Here is a 19,568-nt window from a genome sequence, read left to right as displayed (position 1 = left end):
AGCCAGTGGCTAAGCTTAACAGTTAATAAAATAGAACCCTGATGAAAACCACCCAGCCAGTGGAGATTACTGTTTTTTTTTTTTTTTTTTTTTAACAAATTCAGGATTCAGCAGGCTTAGTAGAAAGTGGAAGCCAGCACGTGAAAGCAGTTGGCAAACAGCTCTTGCAGGGGAGTTGGAGATTGTGTGACATCATCTAACTAGAGGTCTGGCCCTTGCTATCTCTTTCAGGATCGGAAGCAATGGGAGCAGTCATAATCTAGCTCCGCAGGTTTGCAGCATGCAAAAGCAGATGGGGGCCAAGCACTGAACCATGGCAGATGACTGAGCCTGTTCTGAGAGGGACTGAGCATGCCCTAGGAAAGCTCTGTCCCCACCTGAAATTGAGGTGAATCACTCAGAAGCCTGGGACATGAGGTGAGAACTTGGGGGTGCCCTCTTGACCTGCATAGGCAGGTTTCTTCTGGTTTTGTTTCTCAAGTCTCATCTCCGAGTCTGGAAGAATGAGTCCTGTGACAGAGGTGGCATCTGGATCCTAACCTACAGAACTTAGCTGCTTTCTTGTTCCTATACATCCTGAAAGAACATATTTTATAGCCCAAGAGAAGATCCAAGTGTACCTTTAGACGGAAAGGGAATAACTCAGAAAAGATAGGTTTGGTCTAGTCTAGCCCCTTCTTGATGATTCTGAGGGATTGAGCCTGGGGCCTTGAACATGTGAGAGGCAGTTACCCTGGCATACACAGCCACACACTGGGTAGCCTCAGCCCACATACAGGCCGCACGGAGCTAGGCACATAGACCTACCGACTCATACAGGCAAGCTGGTGAAGGTTAAGGATCGGGCCTCTGACCTCAAGGCCGTAGTTATGCAGAATCACTGAAAAATTGCACTTTGTCAGGAATAATTACACAACAGGTTACATCACTCTTTACTTTGGGGGTTCCCTGGGCATCTCATGTCAACCATTTTGTGCTGGGTCATAGCCTCCCTCCCCCAGCCTGAATCAGTCACATTTTCACTGACCCGTATTCGATATCCGTATCAGCACCATGTGGTTTAAACATAAACTGGCCCTTACATCCTTCTATTCCTACAATACGGAAGTGTCCCCCACTGGCCGGTATCCCAGCCCTCTGAGGATTTCATGCATTTTCCCCTGCGTTTGTATTTTGAGAGGAGGGAGGCCCATCCAAGATTCTCCTGTCTCTACCAGCCTTCTCTGTCCTCGCTCTCGTTTCTGGAGGGAGTCACTGGTCTGGGTACACCACAGAGAGGGGCATCAGGATGGATTGGCTCAGCACTCATCGGTTTCTTCTTGCTGTAGGTCGGCCTTCAGGCCGAGTGGATCCTTCCTACTGCCCCAGCCCTGAAAAGGGACATGACATTGTAGAGGACGATTGGCAAGCTCTGGCTTTGTCTAGAACTGTGCTGATATTTAGGGGTGACATAGTAGGCTGCAGAGTAGTAATAAAACTGACATGTTGATTTCCAGCTGTTGGCTGCTGCATCTTCTCTTGTATTTTGAACTCAAGTAGTGGGAGTTGGTGTTGTATATAAGCCCCCTAAATGCCAAACAGCTTCAGTATTCGGAGAAACCATTTACCTTTCTCTGTCCAAATCATCCTGCAATCTAGTCTAGGTCGAATCACGTGACCTGTCGGGGCTCTGGGCTTCTTCCCACTGAGGGGTACAATGTATCGCTGTAGCTGCCGTGGGTTATGTCCCCCTCTCTGATAATAAGGGTGTGGATTTCCCATTGCCCAGGCAAACACAGACTTCATGGAGCCTTACCCTCGGCGGAAGATCCCGAGCTCTCCAGCCGCGCCCTTTCTGTGGGGTACCTGTCCTCATTTCTATTCAAGTCCCGCAAGCAGGTTACCTTAAGCCTCGGTGCTAGATCTGCCGGGGAGCACAGGGCAGCTGCTCACAGAACCCAAGTATCTCCTGGCATGCAATTCAGCCAGCACCTAGGAAACAAGATTGGCTCCTAAACCAGGTCGGTGTCAGGCGAGATAATCACAGCCTGGAATTTGCGAATATCTCCCCGGTGGGTGCCACAGTCTTGTCTGTTTCTCGTGCAAGGAGAGGCTGGAACCCTGTTAAAGACAGGATGTCAAGGCCAAGTATATCTCCAACTTTGCGCCCCCACCCCACTCCCCGTCCTGTGACGGCATTTGCCCTGTTTACATTGTGTCTCCTGACGCTGGGGGCTGCTGTACTCCTTCTGATGTTGAGGCCCAAGAGATCCTCCAAAGAACACCTGGCCTGCGTTTCCTTGGCTCCTGGCAATGAGAGTTGCCAAGAACTGTAGAACACGCGGGGTGAAAAATGCAACAAAGGGCTTCCAGATGCTCTGGTCCTGGGGTGTGCTGGGTGCTAATGCTCACAGAGTGTACGGAGCAGCTGCCCTCAGGTGATTCAGGGAAGCCAGCTTACAAACCCTTCCGTGCCGAGCGGCGCTCAGGGATGGTTCTGGCACATTTGACCTGAAACATCCAATTGGAATGTTCAGCCACATTGTTAGGAGAGTAGAGACTTCCCTTTAGTAAAGGATCCACTTTAGCTGGGGCTCCTGGAACTAAAGGGGAGACATACAACAGCCACTGACCATGAGTGATGGGTGCCAAAGATGCAAACCCCATGATGTCTTTAGTTCTGTAACCGGCAATCCTATGCTTTTACAGTCAGCCATATCGTCCTAGTCAGGCTATTGCTGTGATGAAACCCCATGACCAAAAGCAAGCTGGGGAAGAGAGGGTTTACTTGGTGTATACTTTCACGTGGTAGTCTACTATTGAAGGAAGTCGGGACAGGAGTTCAAATAGGGCAGGAACCTGTAGACAAGAGCTGATGCAGAGGCCATGGAGGGGCGGATGGTGCTTACTGGCTTGCTCATCATCAGCTTGCTTTCTTATAGAACCCAGGACTGGGGGTTGGAGAGAAGGCTCAGCGGTTAAGAGCACTGGTTGCTCTTTCAGAGGACCCAGGTTCAATTCCTAGCACACACATGGCAGCTCACAACTGTGTAACTCCAGTTGCAGAGGGTTGGACAGCTTCACATAGACACGCATGCAGGCAAAACACCAACGTGCACAAAATAAAAATAAATCATTTTTGTTGGGAGCAGTGAGACCCCAGATCCTGAATTTCTTGTAAACAACTTGTTTTCCCCTGATCTGAGTGCCTACAGCTGCTCTGAGCACGAGACCTTCAGGAGTTCCTGATGGCAGGAGAGTGGTTTCTGGTGGGTTTGGCTGGGGCGTGGCTATCTCTATATAATCTGCCCCTGAACACAATAAAGGGGGGCATTCTTGGGGCTTTGGTACCAGTATAAAAAGGTCTGTGTGTCTGTCTGTCTCTGCATCTGTCTATATTCTCAACCTCCAGCCCTTTACCCGAAGCTCGTGAACCGGGTTCTAGCGCACAGAGCGCAGACATGGGGGCGCAGTGGGCGGCAGTTTTTTAAAAAAGAACTCAGGATCATCAGTCCTACAGCCATTTCTTATGAAAGCATTTTCTCAGTTGAGGTTTTCTCCTTTTAGATGACTCTAACTTGTGTCAAGTTGATATAGAACTGGCCAGTACACACATCTCCCCCTCCCCGTCTCACTTCTCTTGTCTTGATTTACTAAGGGAATTTACTATGCTTTGCTATGTTTTATAAAGCAATTTCAATCTCAGGGTTTTTTTTTTTTTGGATGGCTTTTGAGGGACCCAGTTTGACACCCCCCAAAAGGGAAGAAACTGCTAATGTCACCAGGGTCCCTGATTGTCCCATTGACCACATCAGTGAACACCAAGCTTTCCCCATGTCATCGTCATGTACTAATGTTACAGCCTCCAAGGCATATTGCAAGGCTCTTCCCGCTCCTTAAGAAAACTGTGCCAGATCACGGCACCTCAAACTGATGTCTGAGATTCCACAATAAATTTGAAGTATCTGGGACAAAACACAACTATTAAGTGTGTTGTAGTGAATTAAGTGTTGATTAGTATTAATCAACCATCAGTTTTTACACGTTCATTTTCATCAAATGAACTGTAAGTCACTAGAAAATGTATCTAACTCCCTCTGACCCCATCATGTCTGGTGTATTGACAAGACTTGAAGATACTGGATAGGAAAACGTGTAAACATTTAACAAATTTTAGAGCCACGTGTGGTGGCTCATGACTCTAATACCAGGATGTGGGAAGCTGAGGCAGAAGGATTGCCATGAGTTCAAGGTCAACCTAGACCTTGCCTTCTCCAAATACTGCCGGCATTTTCGATAGATCTCAAAACGTTGCCCTCCAGGAAATCTTCCCCAGCCACTACGGCTCACATGAATTTCTTCTGCCCTTCGTCACCACCCATGATCCCCGGAGTCATGTGGTCGTTACTGAATTATGCCTTGTCTGAATTCATATGCTGTTTCATACATGAGAGTTCTAGTTTCAAATGTGTAGCCAGAGTTTCCTGAGTTGGCATGTGCCAAGACCTCATAACCGTCTGACCACACAAGTCGTAAGCTTGTTGTTGACCTGGATGCTACACTCCAAAAGAATTTGCTGTGGTGGTTTGAGAGAGAATAGCCCTCAGAGGGAGTGGCACTGTTAGAAGCTGTGGCCTTGTGGGAGGAAGTGTGTCCCTCTGGGGGTGGGCTTTGAAGTTTCTTTTGTTTAAGCTTGGCTCAGTGTCACAGTTGACTTCCTGTTGCCTGCAAGATGCAGCGCTCTCGGCTCCAACACCACATCTGTCTGCAAGCCCCATGTCCCCTTCATAGTGATAATGGACTGAACCTCTGAAACTGTAAGTGAGCTCCCCCCACCCCACTTTCTTTTGTAGTGTAGTGTTCTTTGTGACAGTTGCCGTGGTCATGGTGTCTCTTCACAAGAGTAGCCCTAACTACTAAGACAGCCACCTTTTCCACCATGGCTGCCATTATGTGTTGAAGGGCAGACTTTTGTATCAGAGAGACCTGAGCGTGAGTCTTTTTTTTTTTTTTTTTTTTTTTTTTTTTTTTTTTTTTGTTTTTTGGTTTTTCGAGACAGGGTTTTTCTGTGGCTTTGGAGCCTATCCTGGAACTAGCTCTGTAGACCAGGCTGGTCTCGAACTCACAGAGATCCGCCTGCCTCTGCCTCCTGAGTGCTGGGATTAAAGGCATGCGCCACCACCGCCCGGCCCTGAGCGTGAGTCTTAGGCTGTCATTTATAAGGCTCCTGCAGGCAACCCTTCACTTAAGCCACCAATGGGCAGTAGTAACAAGAATAAAACCACTGGGCAGAGAAATATCATCTGTAATGGGGAACAAGGGTAAGAACGGACCCACCCTCTGGAATCAGACAGTATAGCCTTGACCTATAGTAATTTTGTTCCCTAATCCAATCTCCTTATCTGTAGAATGGCGGTGGGGGGCGGTCTCCTGGAGCTTCCAGTCAGAAGGCATTTGTCTAGATGGACGTGGACATGTTGATAGCTCGCAGTAATAGGCATACGGAAAGTGTCCAGTCAGCGTTACTGTGCTGGGAGCTTTGGGGTCTCTTCGTTTCTTTTGTAGTTGGTTAGCTCTTTTTCCACACCTGCCATCTCTGCGGAGCACAAGGCAAGTTTGCAGCCACATGAAATTCTTCTCGCACCTTCCAAGGCAGGCCTAGAGAACAGGCCTCAGCGCCCCTGGTGAGGTAGCTTTCTCTCAGTCCTCCAGCCCACAAGTAACCCCCATCTCCAGCTCATTAATCCTACTGATGAGCCACGATAACTTCTCACGTGAGAATAGTTTGTAACAATTTATAATGCCATAGAATCTACAAGCGCCCTCCCGTAGCAGCCAGGGATTTTTGACAACCGCTCCTTCCCTAAAGCACAGTACAGAAGATGCCTATGCCCAGGAAAACTCCACTCTCTAAGAGAACGTCCCTCAAAATCCCACAAAGCTGGGCTTCAAGGTCGGAACCCAGGGGCCACCGACTGTTTTCATGTGCTAACATTACACAGATAATCCAGGTAATTCTTCAGAGGATGACAGGCGCAAATTTTTGGTCCTGACCTTTTAGCACTTTACAGTGTATAGCCAACAGTGAAGCCCACAAATCAAAGTGTTGCAGCCAAGGCCCTCGGTTTGAGCCCCGTGGTATTTAACATCCGAAATGTCCCTTCAGATTCTGTCTGTCTTCTCTGGTATGTTATTTAATTAGTACTGGAGCCATTTAAATTATGATTTTAATGCGACTAAACAGGTGCCATAATTCACCCCTCTAAGAAGCCCGAATCTCTGAAATGATAAAGAGACTCTGCCATATCCCACAAGCATCATCGTGTTACCGCTTACTCCGGGCAAAGGGAGAAGGCTGGGCAGTTATTAGTCTCGTTAGCGCTCACTCTCGCCAGTTTAGCTACTGGATTCTGGAGACCATTTACTTATGTCAGTGGTACAACCAGAAAAAAACGGCGAAGAGGCTGGAATTGAATCGGCAGCAGGGAGAAGCAGCAAGCTAGATTATTACAGGGATGACGGTATGGCGCCCCCCATGGCTAAACGTAAGCACTACAAGTCCAGTGGGAAGAGCTAACTTTTTAGATGTCACAAATGAAGCCAAGCGATGTCATTGAATGAGACGACTTCATCAGTCTCAGGCATTTGAATACGTGGTCCCCAGTTGGTAGCTGTTTGAGGATGACCAGGAGGCGTGGCCTTGCTGGAGGAAGTTTGTCCCTGGAGGTGGGCTTTGAGGTTTCAAAGGATCCTCGTCGTTTCCCGTGTGCTCTCTCTGCTGCTACTCTAACCTCCTGCCCCCACTACTCTTTTCTTCCACCATGAACCATAAATCCAAAGTAAACCCTTGCTTCTGTACGTTGCCTTGGTCACCGTGTTTTATCATAGCGATAGAAAAGAAATCAAGATACTTGCTTAGCTGTAGTTAGAGCTACATCTTCATGACACTGAAACCACGGATATTCCAAAATGTGTTTACACATGCCTGTGCAATGCAGTCACACCCATACTTGGGTCCTCAAAGCCACAGAGTGACACTCATTGCTCAGAGAGGCCCCTGTCACCCCAAATGCAAGACCGAACCACAGTCAGTCTTGGAAGTGTATGGAAGGCTGGTAGAGGAGGTCTGGGTGCCTCCCCCCATTCTGAATTTTAACAGACACCCCTAAAGGTTCTGCAGTAGATGGTTCGTGGACCACACTCTGCGATGTTCTGGAACGTATTACACCAGGGCCTCTTAGCTATAGAGTACATACACGACCTCGAAAAATTCTGTGTTTGTATATATTCTGCATGCCTAGCCCGTGCGTGTCTGTGCAGGTAGACTATACACCATCTGTCTCCCTCCGGAATATATGGAGTCCACATGTGCTGCATTTATAACAGAACAACTGAATTTTATGTTTTCAGCAAAATCAAATAAATACAGTATATGGTTTTGAGTGTTTTCATCTCTTACTCGGCCCAGGAGAATAATTTAATTCATAAGAGATGACAGGAATCCTTTGAGAACTGAGCACAGAAGCATGTGGGCTTGACTCCAGCTACAAACAAACCCGGGGATTCTTTTTTGTTTTGTTTTGTGCTGATGTGTCTTTGCCCCCTTTCCCCCTTAACCCTGGGCTTCAGCCTTCAAAGCCAACCCTTGGTGAGGCCTTTGGCACCAGGAAATTGTTGAACTTTCTTTGCCTTGCCATCACTAAGTAAAAGCTGATTCTTGCTCTGCTCTGTTCATCACAAACCTTTAGGGCTAGCAAGTTTCAGTGCATAGTATCATCGGCGCTGTAGCCACAGGAACGGGTGGGCAAAACCTATGAAGCACAGCGGGGGGGGGGGGCTTAGATGAAGGGATGCTCTCTGGATCCCTGTTGGGTGGAGGGGAGGGGTGTTGCTTCTCTGTCACCTACAGGCCAGCCCAGTTCTTACTTACTCCTATGACAGTGCACTCTTGAACAAACGCCATTTCAGAAAGGGGATGTTTGAGAGCAAAGGGTTACAACTTCTGATTCCTGGCTCCAAATCGCGTGTTTGTCTCAATGGCTTCATTCCTAATAAATCATCCTTCCAAGTGGGAGGTGCCGCTGTTGGTGGACGCACAATGTCACCCCGCGTCCCGTTCTTCCAGGTGGCCTATTCATATCTGCAGCAGAACCTTTTTCTGTCTAATCCAGATAAGCTTTGCTAACATTAGGGTCTGGCGACAGGACGTGAGAAATTAGTTATCCTGTGCCAGGTGGCTGGGGACCTTGAGGAGCTGGTAGGCCTGGCCTATCCCCATACTGCACTCTGTCTTCCCTCCTTTCCTACCTCCCTTCCCCTTCATGTGTGTGCACGTGTGTGCACGTGTGCGCATGCATGCACACACACGTAGAGGTCAAAGTCACAGTACAGTCTTGTGTGTCAATCTCCACCTTCCACCTTGTTTGAGACAGTCTCTTGTTCATCACTGCATGCACCAGACTAATGGGCCAGGGAGCTTCCTGGGATTCTCCTGTCTCTCCAGCCTGTTTCACTGTAGAACTGCAGGATTGCACGCATATACAAACATCCAGCTCTCTATTGGATCTGGAGATCCACAGTCGGGCCCTTGTGCTAGAGCAGCGATCTGAGTGCAAACCGAGCCATCCCCCCCAGCCCTGTCCCTGCTTCTGGCTGGCATTCTCAAGCCTTGAGTGACTTACACACAGAGATACCCTGCTTTCGTTGACGCTAACCTGCACATTGGCCACACTTGCTGACTCTTGAGTTTTATATGCTCATGAACACACACGTCAACAAGCTCTTATGCCCTATGAAGGGCGTGGCTCCTGCTCCCATTAGGAGAAGCCCACTGGGAAGAGATCACCCAAGGGATCCGAGATTTCTTTGGGCAGGAGGAGGGCAAGGAAGGAGGCTTGAGGGAGAGTGAACAAGATGGAAGTGCATTCCCTACAAGGCCAACGTTGAGCTCCTTTAATGTTAGACAGACTGATTAATGGCGAGAGTCCAGTCGATGGGGTAGCATGGAAGACAGCGGGGATGGGAAGCAAGCGCTAGCTGATGGAGCCAAAGCGAAGCAGTGAGTTGCCGGGTAGAGACTCTGCTCTCAAAGCATTCCTGTTGAATTGTTTTGCTCTAAAGGAGAATTAATGTGAGGGCGATGCTTGGAGTTTTTTAATTTAGTGAATCTCTTCTGAGACCAACTACATCTGACAGCAGCCTGACTTTTTAAAATGCAGACGCTGCACTCAGATTTATTAATTTTTATGTTATGAATATTTAAATACCACCATCCCACTGGTATCATTTTACATGGCGCTAATGCGCTTACATTTTTAATGAAATGAGTAGTCAACCATTAAAAATAAAATATGGGTGTGAACGGTTAGATTAATTGATTGGAGAAGGAAAGTTATTGTGCCAGCAATCAGAGAATTTAGAAAAATGAACAGAAAGCAAATGGCCTAATTATTGATGACCTTTGACACCCAGGAAGGCACTGTCCAACAGATCTCCTCTCCTTTATGAGAAATTGCTTTTTAACATAGCCAAAGAAAATTATCGCTGTAAATCAACTTGTAGAAAATGTGAGCCCCAAAGCCAGCAGGAGCGGTTAACTGTTCAGTTCCTGCTGCAAGAGGGAAAAAAAGATCAGAAATAGATCTCTTTCTCAAACCTGCTGTTTTCAGGGTTTCTCCACAAAATGCGGTAACTCACACTGAAGATAAGTTATCCCTAAGTTTCAAAATACAGGTGTGCTTATCAGGATGTGAAGTAAAGCCATTGTAAAGTCCCCTTCAAGATTCCCAGCTTAAAGACCCCCTTGAAGTCTTTCTAAGTGGAGGAATTATGGGTAATGCAAACCCTGGCGTTCATTTTCCAAGGGTGGTTTTCTGTGTTTGAGTTTCTGGAGTGAGGCACACACCCTCCTTGGCATCAAAGGCTTAAGTAGCGAGGACCACTGCAGCTCTCAGCCCTTTGTCAAGCTGGTAGGACCTGTAAAAACTGCCACTCCCTGTCTGCTGTTGGCTAATAAATTCCTTCCTTCCGTGTGGTGTGACTTGACCAACAGAAAGGGCGAACAGCACTATAGCGCATCCGACAGACAGCTGAGTTCCAACTGCTTCCTGAATATCCGTCCCATGGCAGTGTGATGAGCAAGACATGCATGGAATCCCTCCGAACGGGAGGCACTGATGTGTGTCTGCAGCAAGCACAGCATCAGGGACTAGGAGAATAGCAGCAAAGAGGGAACTGTTGACACCGCGGAGGCAGGAACGGAGGTCAGAAGCGCTAGAGGATTGAGGAGATCGGACAGAAAATAGTTAAAGCAATGCACTAGGAAGGCTGGGGAAAGCAGGACGAGGCAGGTACAGGGGAAGCAAGAACAGTGGGCGGAGGGAGAAGAATGAAGAACTAGCTGGCCCACGAATGTCACTGAACGCACAGCACTCTCCCGACCCTAAAGCCATGAATCATGCATGAGGCTGCAGAAGTGTGGAAGTGCAGACTGATTCCGTGGGGCCAGGGCTCGGCCTGCAGGGCTGCATTTTCACAAAGCTCTTTCCAAGGTGGCCTTGCCTCTGGTGGGCCAGACCACCCATCGAGTAGCCAGACCAGCGGCACCCGGTTTCATCATGTGGGAAAATGAATCATGTCTGCAGCAACAAATGAATGATTGATTGTCCGTTGTGTACCCAGCAATCTGCTAAGTTCTACAAAAGAGTTCAAAGGACTCTGCACACCCCCTTGTCCAGGCACTTCGCCTCTGACGGGAGATAAGACACGCAAACACAGACCCTCTGGAGTGAGACTGAGAAGGGCTGTGTGTTATAGAGGCTACGTGTGGCCGGAAGATTTGCGGAACAGGGGAGGACCTGTCTTAGCATGCCAGAGCTTAGCCATGCAGAAAAGAGATGGGAGTGGCTGTCAGCCCAAAGGGAACATGGGGGATGGTACACAGGAGCCAAAGAACTCAGAGACCTAGGTGAGCCTTAATGTCCTACCACAAGCTGCACACTCACCTCTCCAGGGTTGAAAATGTTGTGTGTTGTATTAGGACGTGTTCTGTAGTCTCCACAGCACCTGACACATCGCTAGCCATTTTAACCATCATTCAGTAAGGAACCGACCAGTCAGAGCTGGCCAGGGAGCCATGGAGTGACCCTACGTGTTAGCTAGTGCTCTTCAACAGAGGCATTTGGATTCCAGAGGTGAAAAATTTCAAAATGAAATAAAATAAAGAAACAGACTCCAAGCATAAATGTGGGGGAAAATGTTATAATGATTGTGCTGTGGAAATGTACAGAAGAGAATTCATTTCTTATTACTCTTGTTGCTAAATGGATCAGGTTTTAAACTAATACGTCCCCTCCCCTCTGTTTTCTTAACATGGTGCTCAGTTCAGATTCTGGGCTGTGAAGGTTGTATAGAAACAAACCTTACCCCAAATTTTGGGAAGCTCTAACCCACTATAGATTATTCAGAAGTTGCCCGAGGGCTTCTGCGGCAGCATGGGCTGAGGTTGTGTTACATCAGCCACATTACAACCTGGTGTGCTAAACATGGCTGCCCTAGTGTTGGTGTGTACTGCTCTCACAGATTACTAATTTATAATGATCAGAAATTTATGTGGCCTCGGGCTCGGGAGGCTGGGAAATCCAAGATGAAGAGAGCACCCCTGGGAAAGGAGCTTTTTACTGGGTCAGAACATGGCAAATGCATCAGCGTGCACAAGCGGGGAGTAAGGGAAGAGGCCAAACTCCTTGGCACAGCAAGCTCGCTCTCTTGATGAGGCCATTGCCTGTGCGACCACTGAATTTCAACCTCACTATTGTAACCTCCACTTCTGAAGACAGATGCCTCAGGTCAAAGGTTCCTTTGACGATGCACCAGCGAAAATCAACTGGATCTAAGAAAGCATCAGAGACCTCACACCTCACGACAATCCAGTTTCCATCCTAAGGGTCCATCTACCAGTGCCCGTGACAGAAGCATCAAACTGTAAAGGCAGCAAAAAGAGGTGTTGCTTGACTTCCAGGGACTTCACACGTATTCCAGGAAAATTTAAGAGCATTCTCCCCTTTCACTGGCCTTTCGTTCCCAGCCCATTTCTTCTGCTCCATGCCTGAGTTCCCCACTCCTAATTGGCCGAGAAGGTGATTTGCAAGCCAGACTCCGTTAGGCTGTTCTCTGGCCACCAGATCAACTCTTACTGTTGGTCTCATCTTTGGTTAAAGGCCACCAAATGGAAAAATATAGTAACCCCTTTAGAGGTTCCATTTTTAGGGCAGGGGGGTTCAATGAATTATGGAATCAATCAATCCCAATGAATTTGGGACTCAATCAATTCCCAAAAACAGACTTCTCATGCCTTAATCGCCTCTTGGTGGGAGATCCTGCTTCCAATAGAACCAAATCAGAGTAGTTGTTCACTTAGTCAGGCCTGGAAGTATTCAATATTTTTGGAAAGAGGAAATTCCCCCAAGAATGACAGATTCCTCGGATGGGCTTTCAAAAGCAAAGAGGAAGCTGACAGGTGACCCCAAAGCTCTTCTTCTAGGAGGCAATGACCCCTGCAGGCTTGTAGGAAAATCCTTGTGTTGGGAAAGAGGTGTGCAGCGATTCTGTGGTTTCACACAAAGTCTCATAGCTTGCCCCTGTTGTAGCTGGCCCTTTGTATTTTAGGAGTGTTTGTAATTTAATAATAAGTTTAATGATCATAAATTATCTTTGTTATTATTTTTTATATTCATTAATATTTATCATCACATAAATCATTTAATTGAATGGTGAGTTATTGATTTTTTTCTTTAATTAAATAAACATTTATTATTAAGCAAATCATTAGGATTTGTTAAGTATCATTATTAAAAAATGAATAATAGCGTTTGTAATTTAATATTAATTGGAAAGGGGCTCCGGCAAACAGTTTAGGATATTTTTCACATCCGTTTCTTTCCCCTTTCTTCTGATGAAGATCGTTTCCTCTGCTGCAGCTGCAATCTCAGTATCCATGTTTCACTGGGATGTTGAAGTAAGCATCGCGGGTACTTCTCAGAAGCACGGACACAGGCGGACATTGAGGCGGTGGATAGACAGGTTCTGTGGGTTTGTGGGAAGAAGTTGTCTTTGTTAGGGTTTTATTGCTATGAAGAGACACCATGACCATGGCAACTCTAAGGTAAACCTTTGAGGGGCTCACTTACAGTTTCACAGGTTCAGTCCATCATCATCACTGGGTGGCGGAGCATGGCAGCGTGCAGGCAGATGTGGTGTTGGAACTTACAGTGCTACATCTTGCAGGCAACAGGAAATCAACTGACCCATTGGGTGGTACAATGAACATAGGGAGCCTCAAAGCCCGCCCCCACAGTGACGTACTTCCTCCAACAAGGACCTATCTATTCCAAGTAAGCCACACCTCCTAATAATGCCACTCCTTTCGGGGGGGGGGGGCATTTTCTTTCAAACCACCAGAGAGGTTTTGACGTGTGTTTGCTTTCAAAAAAGTGTTAGAGAACTTTGGGGTCTCCCAAGATTAAGTTATGTATGATATTCTTTAAGAGAAAGCCTGGTGACCTTAAGACCCCAAATAGGCTAGTAAAATGTGGTATCGAGTCTTAAAATCATTTATACTCTTTAATGTAATAACTTACTTCCAGGAAGGCACTTCAGGGATATAAATTTTACATAATTTATCTAATTTTATGTTCTATGCACTGGTGTTTGGCCTGCATTCATGTCTGTATGAGGGAGTCGGATCCCCTGGAACTGGAGTTACAGACAGTTGTGAGCTGACATGTGGGTGGTGAGAATTGAACCCACATCTTCTGGAAGAGCAGTCAGTTCTCTTAAGCACTGAGCCATCTCTCCAGCACCCCCAGGGATATAACCTTAAATATAGAAACAGAGGCATGTGAATCTCACATCAGCATTCCTTGTAATTATTTTTTTTTAAAAAAAATTAGAAATAATTTGTTCAAGCCTTAGGGGAGTGTTCACAGAATAAAATGTGGTAGAGCAATTAACTGTTTATAAATGACTTCAGTGGGATGAGAAATTGTTCATATAACTTTGAAAGGGGACAAAGTTTGAAATAATTTAAACAGTGCGATCTCAACACTGTAAAAACTGCAAAGGAGGTGGGGAAATAGACCAAAATACTGACAGTATTTTTCTGTAAGAAGAGTAGAATTGTGAGATTTAGAATAATAACCTTAACCCCTTTCTCTAAGTTGTCGTAGGTTGCCAAACCTACAGAGTAGAAGGAATGCATGCCTGTCACTAAAGGGGCTGAAGCAAGAAAATGGAAAGTTTGAGGCCAGCCTGGGCTACACAGTGAGAACAAATGTTGAAGAAAGAAGAAAACAGAGTTCTTTGGAAGTCAGTCTACTACTAAAAACTGAAAACGTTAAATCTGGAGGAAAGAAGTAAGCTAATAATGAAAGGAAGAAGGTACAGTCCTGGTTGGGTTTTTTTGTTTCTTTGCTTGCTTGCTTTTGCTCTGATTTTTGTTTATTTGGGTTTTTTTGTTTTGATTTTTGTCAACTTGATACGAGCTAGAGTTATCTGGGAGAGGAACTGCCATCAGATTTTGCCTGTAGGCAAATCTCTAGAACATTTTCTTAACTAACAATTGAAGTGGGTGGGTCCAGGCCACAGGGGTCATCTCTGGAATTGTGTTGGGTCCTGGGGTGTATATTGAAGCAAGCAGAGTAAGTCAGCGAGCAGCATGTCTTCCCTGGTATCTGCTTCAGTTCCCCCCTTCAGGTTCCTGATTTGAATTCCTGCCCTGACTTCCTTCATGGTGGAGTATAACTAACTGTGAGATGAAATAAACCCTCTCCTCCTCTAGCTGTGTTTAGTCATGTTTTATCACAGCAATAGGAAGCAAACTAAGACAGGTGCTATACAGTTAAGGAACACAAAAATGTGCAAAGACCTTTTCCCTCAAGCAGTTCAAGTTCTCACAGGGAAGAAAGTTACCAACAAGTAATTGCAAGATGATGTGATAAGAAATATATTACGCATGCTAGCAATTGTGGCACATGCCTATAATATATATATGTATAATCTGGGAGACATAGACGGACTATGAGTCTGAAGTCATCCTAACAATGGAACCCTGTCGTAAAATGTAAGGGCAGAGTCAGGCCTGGTGACACACACCTTTGATCACAGCACTTGGGAAGGAGAGGCAGGCGGACCTCTGTGAGTTGGAGGCCAGCCTGGTCTGCAGAGCAAATTCCAGTAGAGCTAGGGTTGTTACACAGAGAAACCCTGTCTCGAAAAACAGTAACAACAAAAATAGGGGTTGGCCAGGATTGGGGCTGGAGAGAGGGTTCAGTGGTTAAGAGAGTTTGCTGTTCTTCCAGAAAACCTGGTTTGGTTTCCAGCATTCACATGGTGGCTCAAGGCATCTGTAACTCCAGTTCCAGGAGATCCAATGCCTTTTGTTACCCTTCATGGGCACCAGGCAGGCACGCAAGTGGTGTGCAGGCATACATGCAGGCAAAACACCCACACACATGAAATAAAAATTTTAAAATGAGGGTTGGAATAATTTGCGGTTAAGTGCTTGCATAATGCACTTGAGGCCCTGAGCTTAATATTCAACACCACAGAAAAGGGAGAAAGGGAAGAAGGAAGTTATGTAAGGCAATAGCTGTCTTGCAGTGTCCTCTGCCATTTGGGTGTGAACTATCCCATGAAAGCCTACATGCTAATGTCTTGGTACCCGGCCCACTACACTCTTGATGAAGCAGGGCTAGTGGATGGAGGTTACATCCTTGGGGGTGTGCCCTTGAAGGGAATGCTGAGATCCAAGCTGCTTCCCATCTTGGGCTTTCTGTCTGACATGAGGTGATGGGGCTTCTTCTGCCATGATGACCATCCTGGTCCAAAGCGGCAAGACCAAGAAATCATGAACTGAAACCTCTAAAACTTTGAATAAAGTAACCCTTTCTTCTTTCTACACTGACTTCCTCAGGTGTTTTGTCTCAGCAGTAGGCGGCTAAGACAGGTCCTAAGATGTTTTCACAGAATGAAGAATGGTGCTCGGTCTAGAAGGGTGGCTGTCTGCACAAGCAGCCTTGTTTTATATTCATTCGTTCCCCGGGTATGGGAAGCTGGCAGAACAATTTTTGCTTTGGGAGTTTCCATCTCCATTTTTTATTTCTCTGTTCCATCATCTGATGTATTGAAAAACAGCGCAGGAAAACTACAGCTGCAGACTCTTGGCCAGGAGAACAAACTCATGGAAGCTCCATTTCTTATTTAGACATTTGAGTCCCAAACAAACATAAAACAGCACAAATCTATGAGTTCCATAACTCAGATAGCAAAAAAGTGGGTTTCATCAAAGTGCCTAAGAATTTATCAATTATCCATATATCCAAGAAAAGTGAACACATTTTGTCTACACTCTTGTACCAGCCAGCAGTCTTGTAAGAACTCGAAGCCTGGCTTCTGAGCTCCTCTTCCCCCACTGTCTTCCTCAGTCAGAACCATTCTGTCTTCTTAATCCCAGCCCAAAGAACAGTATTTTAGCAGCAGGGTTTATACAGACATCTTACACTCAATGTCTTCCCCAATAAGGCAACATGATGGCATTTCTTCCCTTAAATCTGTTTGTGACTGACAGCCCATGGTCTTCCCAGTCCCCCACCTCCACCCTCAGCCTTTCTTCTGCCAAGAGTTTGGTGCAAACAACAATCAAGACCCAGAGTTGAAGAGGTGACTGATGGCCTAGAGAAGCATGGAGTCATTTGACTCTGTCCACAGGCCACTCACATGGACAGAGAAACTGGGTCTGTCAGCTACAAGCCCCTGGAGGATTCTCAGTCTCTGACTCTACGTGACCCCACGCACAGAAAGCAAGTCTCTGGTCACCCTAACTGGTTCAGCAATCAGTCAGGAAAAAGCCAGCCTTGTTTCTTTTCTAATTATTCATGGCAAAACATGAAACCTCAGCCAAACAGGAAAAAGAAAGCATGCACTCTCAAGGTAAGAGGGATTGGAGGAAAGCTGTTCCAGGGAGCCCCTTTCCCCAGTTTTGTTTATCTTGATGAGCTCTGACCATTGCTCTTTACTCTTTACCCTAGGGCAGTCTCAGCCAGAGGGTCTGTTCACAGGAAACAGGCTAAAAAAGTAATGTTTTCAAATCACAGGAATTGTCAGGAGGCTGGAAATTTGGAATATGGAAAGCAAATTTCACAACCCAATAAATCCAATTTCCCATATGACCATCGTCTGATCCCGAGAAGTTGCTCCAGAGGGCGCTGCCCTGTTGGGTGCCATTCTGCAGCAGGTTACCCTGAAAGTTAGAAACAGGGCAGGGAGAGCTGGTGGGGCCAGGGCTGCCCAATGGTCACCTTGAATGCCTTCTTCCCAGTAACCCTGCTGAGGCCGCAGTAGGGCTGAGTGACATTCGTCCCATCATCCTACCTCTGCCCAATGGCCAAGGACACAAAAGCAAAGTGTGAGGCCCCTGGGAGCTGCACCCTGCAGGGGGAGATGGTAGATCCAGGAGGGGTTTTCGTCAGCATCTTAGCCGCGATTCCCTCTGAGCGAAAACATTCCATGGAGTTTTTCTTTCCTTTGGATATTTTCTCTTGATTATTTGATAATAAACCTAAACTATTCAATAATTGGGAGAGAAATATAATACCCATGACTGTGGTTTGCCTCTCTCACTCTAGAGACCTCAGTAAAATACAAACGTGGATTTAACGCCTAGCCAAGTAGCCAGAGGAGACTGTAGAAGAGCAGCCCCAGTGTCTGTGGAAGAGGGTAACTGAGCGGAAATGAGCTTCTGGGTTAGCAAATTATGCCAGCACAGTCCAGGGTCAGAGGTGGGGACGCAGGGGCAGGTTGCAGGGGGGAAAGTCCCGTTGCCTGAGGAAGGAACGACCAGTGGATGGGCCCTACATTTTCCCTTTTCCTCCCTGAGTTTGGGGCCCTTGCTATCAACTCCTAGGAAAAAAAAAATCCATGTTTTTTTTTAATAAGTTAATTTATTTTTAAAATTGCTTTATTCAAATGTCTAGATCCCTGTAAATATTTGAGAGCTTCCTGGACAGCTTCCCCTCATTTCTTTCACCAAAATAGGCCTCTTAACTCAACACGCCCAACCAAGTAGGTTGCGTGGTATCTGAAGACTAAAAGAATGGGACGGAGAAGCCCACACTTGTGACACCCACTGAATATTACCTCGGTGTTTATGGAAGGAATTAAGGTAGACTTATACTTCCCTCATTTAACACCGAATTTTGTGCATATCTGTATGCTTCGGAGTCATATTGATCAGTATTGATCAATACAACCCAGTAGTGATAACCCAGTATTAATGAACACATTGTGCACTGACTGAATCAGGGCAATCATCATTTCTTATCACCATCACCTTCATCATCATCACCACCATCATCATCACCATCATCATCATCATCATCTCTTTCCCTCTCCCTCTCCCTCTCCCTCTCCCTCTCCCTCTCTCTCTCTCTCTCTCTCTCTCTGTGATATGTGTGGGGTAACACATGTGCATCTATGTAAGTGTCTTCCTGAACCTGGGCCCATCGGCTTTATCTAGATGGACTGGCCAGTGAAATCCAGAGGTGCCCTTGTCTCTGACTCCTCATGTCACAGTGCTGGAGTCACGAACACATGCTGCTATGTCCAGCTTTTGCATGAGTGTTGGGGTTCCAAGCTCGGCTCCTTCTGCTCCCATGGCAAGTACGTCAAGCATTGATCATCTCCACAATGCTTCTTACCATTTCTTCAGGCTTATAGCTTTAGGCTCTCCTCTGGTTGTTCATAGAATATGCAATAGCTAATTGTAAACTCTAGTCATACCAGTCATATTCCAGAACACCAGAACAAGTTCTTTCCTGGAGCTTGATTGATGCCTCCAGGCCTTAAGAGCATTGAGGGACTAGGCATGCTCAGTCAACACAGAAAAACCGGGAGATAACACTTCCAAGACAGCTCTCTGTCTGGAAGCTTCTATACTGGAACCAAGAATCAGGCAGCCGAGAGTGAGAACAATGTGGACTTTGTGCCAAACTAATCTTCTCGCATCCCAAATACTCTCTGCAACTCTTTGGTCAGATTATTTCACACCTCTGACTCTTTCATCTTATGTGTAGAGAGTGAGAATTATATTACCTCTCTCAGAAAGGATGAAATGAGACTGTGCCCATAAAGGCCAGCACACTCTTGGCTTGCTAGAAGTGAACTGGTTAGCTCTCTTCCCCCCCTTTTTCCTGGTTTTCCTCTGCCCTTTACAACATCTCTGTAATGACAGAAGGAGTGATGGGCTTGGTAGAGTATCACTGTCCTAATTTGCTTTCTGTGCTGTGATAAATACCACAACCAAAAACCAACTTGGGGAGGGATGGGTTTACTTGGCTTACATATCCTGATCACAGCTCATCACTGAAAGAACTTAGAGCAGAAACTCAAGCAGGAGCAGAGGGAAGAGCCATGGAGGAAGACCGCCTACTTCTTTGTTCTCCTTAGCTTTCCTACACAACCCAAGCCACAGGCCCAGAGGTAGCACTGCCCACAAATGAGATGGCCCCTCCCACATTAATCAAGAAAGTGACCCT

General features: G+C 46.4%; 2 long non-coding RNA genes across 2 annotated transcripts in view; one reads left to right on the top strand and one right to left on the bottom strand.

Moving 5' to 3' along the window:
- Positions 1-258: 258 nt before the first annotated feature.
- On the top strand, positions 259-16,089 carry LOC126504459 (uncharacterized). The gene is made up of 4 exons (XR_007592610.1): positions 259-417; positions 13,264-13,370; positions 14,196-14,415; positions 15,950-16,089. It is a non-coding gene; the product is annotated as an uncharacterized lncRNA (long non-coding RNA).
- The window catches only part of LOC126504458 (uncharacterized), a 20,358-nt gene continuing 13,649 nt past the window's right edge, over positions 12,860-19,568 (bottom strand). Inside the window, exon 9 of the long non-coding RNA XR_007592609.1 lies at positions 12,860-13,062. This is a non-coding gene — a long non-coding RNA (uncharacterized lncRNA). The remainder of the gene's footprint in view (positions 13,063-19,568) is intronic.

This window comes from Alexandromys fortis, unplaced genomic scaffold, assembly GCF_014885135.2.
Source record: "Alexandromys fortis isolate MF-2015 unplaced genomic scaffold, M_Fortis_MF-2015_v1.1 scaffold_55, whole genome shotgun sequence".
NCBI lineage: Eukaryota > Metazoa > Chordata > Mammalia > Rodentia > Cricetidae > Alexandromys > Alexandromys fortis.
Note: the sequence above shows the minus strand (reverse complement) of the source record. Positions and strands in the feature narration are given on the sequence as shown.